The sequence below is a fragment of the Parasteatoda tepidariorum genome, chromosome 7, assembly GCF_982258835.1.
Source record: "Parasteatoda tepidariorum strain Cologne lab strain chromosome 7, Ptep-v5.0, whole genome shotgun sequence".
NCBI lineage: Eukaryota > Metazoa > Arthropoda > Arachnida > Araneae > Theridiidae > Parasteatoda > Parasteatoda tepidariorum.
The window spans coordinates 12131921-12136617 of NC_141761.1; the positions used below are offsets into that span (position 1 = coordinate 12131921).

The window sequence follows — 4697 nt, forward strand, 5'->3', positions numbered from 1 at the left end:
TATTTTTATATGTGTTTATAAAATTTAATTCTTGTCTTTGTAATGTGAATAAATGCATATGTTTATTTGCAATACTCTTATGACATAGATTAACACAATTAAAATAAAATGTACAGCAATATATTAATTTCATTTTTCTTTCTTCTTACCTTTTTTGTTTGAAAGAATGAATTAAAAGTTTTACTGAGATCACAAGTTTTTAAAAAGGCTACTGCTATGCGGAAGATAATTCCCTGCATTAAATTAAATAAATAAAGTCAGTAACTTAAGCTTTTCTACATTTTCAAAACCGAAAATTATTCTATAAAAAGATTGATTCAACATTTCTTTCACTTAACATGAAAATAAATCTTTGAAATTAAATTGAAATAAATTTTAAAATTAAGTTTAACATGGTTAAAAAATATTGAAAAACAAATTTATTATTTTGTATTTATAACACATCATTTTAATAAGTAATATCTGAAATCCATAATTCATTTTAACACCTTTTTATTGAACTTAAAATTTTTAATTATTCAGAACTAGAAAATCTTGCCAACTATTAACAAATGTTTCAATGGACACCATTGAAATTTAAAAATATTATAAAAATATGTTATATTAAGCTCATGTTTTCGTTAAGCTGCATATTGTTCAGCTTGAAAGAAAATTATAATTTTATTTATTTAGAGATTTGTTTTTAATAATTGTATGATAACATTAACCATAATATTCAGAAGCTTTAGTTTTGTTATTGAAAAATATTTATAAATTGTACTGGATTTTCAATTGGTAAATTTAAAATAAATTAACTAATTTAAATCAAATTAAGCCTTTCAAATAATGATTTTTTTATCATTTATTTTAAAATCTAATTTGATAGTGGATTTTTAAAAATAAAGAAGTCAAGTTAAACATGAGAAGCACAGAACAAATTGCATACCTAATATTTTAACAATTTTATGCACATTAAATATTTTTAAATACAAAACTCAGGAAAGAAAAAAAAGATTTTACCATTATTTGTGTTTAGCATTTTCTTGATGCTTATTTGACCAAGCAAATAACTTAATACTATCAAGAGATTTACATAAGCTTTGACTGTTGCAGTCTCTCCGACACCTTGTGGGCCACTCAAAGTAAGGAAACCAGGGGTCTGTCTAGGTTTTTCTGAGAGGTACCTATTTTGTGAAAATTTAGACATAATTTGTGAAAAATTAAAAATTATATTAAAAAATCAACACAAAAATATGGATTTATCGTTTCTTAAGGGATACAAAAATAAAATTTTAAGAAAAAGTATTTTGTGAAACTACCGTTTTTCCTAAAATTGAATTTGTGAAACTACCGTTTTTCCTAAAGTTGAATTTGTGAAGGTACCGCTAAACGGTAGTAAATTCGGCTTGGACAGACCCCTGGAAACACTCCTATATTAAACAAAAATGTACATCAATTTTTGAACAATGACAATGTGTTACAATAATAAACCGATTTGAATCAGCTTGATCTAAATTGCTACTAAAATCATATTTAAATCATTTGGATTTCCTTTTTAAAAAAATCACAACTTAAACTAGAAGAAATAATCTTTTTAATATGTATAATTTTTTAGTAACATTTAATAAAACTTTTTTACATAAAATAAAATCAGTTTCTATTTTTGAATTTCTGTTTCTGTAGCATCATAATTGCTCTTTATTATTATCATACTACTATTATCAGAACTATTCAATAGCAAACAAAAATAAAGTGAAAAAATATTTTAAAAAACATGTTACTTTTTTCTTAAGCAACAACCAATTGATAGGACCTTCACCTACTAGTTAATTTGATTTGGCACCATTTCTGATGCAAAAAATTAAATAAATATTATAAAAAGAAAGCTTTTGATTAAACTAAGAAAAAAATTCTAGTATTTTCATAACATTAATTATGAAATCCTTAGTCAGGCAGAATCTTCCTTTATTTTGAGGAAACTATTTTAACTGGCAAAAGTTTGAATTTTAATTTTTCTTTCTTGTAGCAACAGATGAAAAAGCAATTGCTTACTTATGCCTCTGAGAGATGTTTATTTATAATTTACTGTGCATGACTTAGTATACACTCAAAAATTAAAAAGAATTTTGGAGAATGAAAAACCAGAAAATATATTTGAATAAATAAAATTTTTCAATAGATTCTAACAATGTAAGTCCAAAATAAAACAAACTTACTTACCAAGATAACTTGAATTAATCAACAACAACACAAAAAAAATGGTAGGTTCTTCTTCTTGCTTAATAAAGTGTAACTCAGAGTTTGTTCATTAGAAAACAGAATTTCAATACAATCAAGCTACCGGGTCTAACCCCACTATCAGATCTTACCCTTTTCTTCCCAACATATATTTAATTAAAAATATCACCACTTAAAATTTGCTTTACTGCATTTGAATGAAAGGAAAAGTCTCTTCAATAAAAACAAGAGGTGGATATTTCTGTATCATGATCTGTTGTGCTAACTACAATTGACAAGGTGACAAATAGATTTGAAACTAGCAATTTAAAAAACAAAACAAAAAACAAGTAGATGTTCCAGGGATTGCTACGAGTCATACTTTACAAGTTGATCCCCTTTTGTGATGTTTTTATAAGTTTGTCGCAGGCCACTGCTGGAAGTTCCCAAGACTTGACGATTATTCTGCCACAGATTACAGCACGAAAATCTACCCAACAAGAGAGCAAATTTATTCTGTTTATTAATTTCATTCTGAATCCCCACTTGTACTTCAGAAACTTTTTTTTTATGAATTGCAAGCTCTTCTTTAAAAAAAATAGTTCATCAAACATCAAATTTAATTATTTTTTACCGCAATACAATAACCAAATTAAGTGATATTGATTTTTTTATGCAAATAAAGGGATAATGAGAAACCACAACACTGAGGAATAATATGAGCAATTGCTGGAAAATCTTTTTAAACGAAAGAAAAATTTTTATTAAAATTTAAAACAATATATCTCAGTAAAAGAAGAAAAAAAAAATCAAGCACATTTTACTACTTTGAAATATATAGCTAATCGAACAAAGGATTGGTAAAAGCTTGATCTGTAAGAAACAAATAAATAGAGTAAAATAAAGTCAGGGGTCTGTCCATGTCAAATTTACTACCGTTTAGCGGTATCTTCACAAATTAAATTTTAGGAGAATAGGTAGTCTTATAATACTTTTTCTTAAAATTTTATATTTTATCCCGTAAGAAACAATAAACCATATTTTTACCACATTTTTGTGTTAATTTTTTAAAATAATTCTTAATTTTCACAAATTATGTCAAAATTTTCACAAAATAGGTACCTCAGAGAAAAACCTAGTTAGGCCCCTGAAAGCTGTAACCATAGTTTCAAGTACTATTGATATTAAAACAAATTTGATACAGTGGAGCTTCGTTTCTACGACGCCGAAGGGATCACCGAAAAACGTCGTATAATCGATTTTTACTTCTAAAACTTAAACTAACTCTGTTTTCAGTTAATTTTAATGTTTAACATGTTAATTTACATAAATTTCTAAATTAGACAAAGCAAAACAAACAAATAACCAAAGAAGAAAAATTTCAGTGAGCAGTTTGAATGTATGTTACCTTTAATTATATTTTCTTGCTATTAGTCTCTACAATGCTTTGAATAGCAAATTGAACTTACTGCTTTCTATGATGCAATTTTAGATTTCTAATCACGGCCAAATCTAATGGCTGAAGAGCGCTTGTGCAATTTGCAGGAAAAAAGAGAGCTTTTACATTTTCCAAAATAATTAGTATCGATGGGTGAGCTGGACATTGGTCGATGAATAGCAAAATTTTTCGTTTTTGCCTCTTCATAACATTGTCTAGTTTTTTCAGTCATCTAGTAAAAATTACGGTCGTCATCCAAGCATTCTTGTTAGCACCCTTTTCTGTATCATTCATGTTGGCAAATTCCGCCCTTTTTAAAATACACAAGAAAAAATAAAAAATTAAATAAACGTGAACAAAATCTAAAAATCGACGTATAACCGATTCTATGCGTCGTATAAACGATATATTTCTACATTAAAATGAATAGGAATGATTTGAGACCACATTAAAACGTCGTATAAATGTAAGCATCCTATAAGTGATCGTCGTATAAACGATGCTCCACTGTATTTCAATATAATTCTTAGATATTTTACATTACTCCATTTGGATCAAAAATTACTAAACATAAAATTAACTACAAGATTTCATTTTTCACAAGAATAAAGCTTAAAAATTCTAAAATATACTCCAGATCAAGAATAGACAGGAGTTCAAGATTTGCTCTGTTATAAATCAACTTATAACATTGACATACAAAGAGAAATTAATAGTTATAATTTCAGAGAAAAGGAAGCAGACGAATTGTACAATGCTTAGTCTTACAACATTTGTCGGCAAGAATTCTTCGACCCATGTTCAGAATGATCCTTTCCGCCCTGAAACAAATCTTCGTGTTTCGACTTTTGTGAAGTCCATAATAAAGTAGTCTTATAATCAAAGTAGTTTTAAGATTTCGCTTTTGCAATGTATGCAACACTTTACTGGTGTTTGTTTCACTTATTTTTTGCATGCTTGTGAGCTCAATTACATAATTACGGCTTAAAGTAAGTTTAGTAAAATTCGAACTTGCTTATACTTAACAGTTTTTTAGCTTTATGCTGCAAAATTATGAGCTTAT

At 26.9% G+C, this 4697-nt stretch overlaps 1 long non-coding RNA gene across 4 annotated transcripts in view; it reads right to left on the reverse strand.

Annotated features, from left to right (window-relative positions):
* Window positions 1-4589, reverse strand: part of LOC122272678 (uncharacterized) — a 33487-nt gene extending 28898 nt beyond the window's left edge. For 2 of the 4 annotated variants that reach the window (XR_015435299.1, XR_015435297.1), the window contains exons 1-2: window positions 4403-4541; window positions 1000-3944 (exon numbers count right to left, since the gene is read on the reverse strand). This is a non-coding gene — a long non-coding RNA (uncharacterized LOC122272678). Of the gene's footprint in view, window positions 1-999; window positions 3945-4402 lie in introns of all 4 variants that reach the window. The other 2 variants (XR_015435300.1, XR_015435298.1) reach the window with 2 other exon arrangements.
* Window positions 4590-4697: the final 108 nt, after the last annotated feature.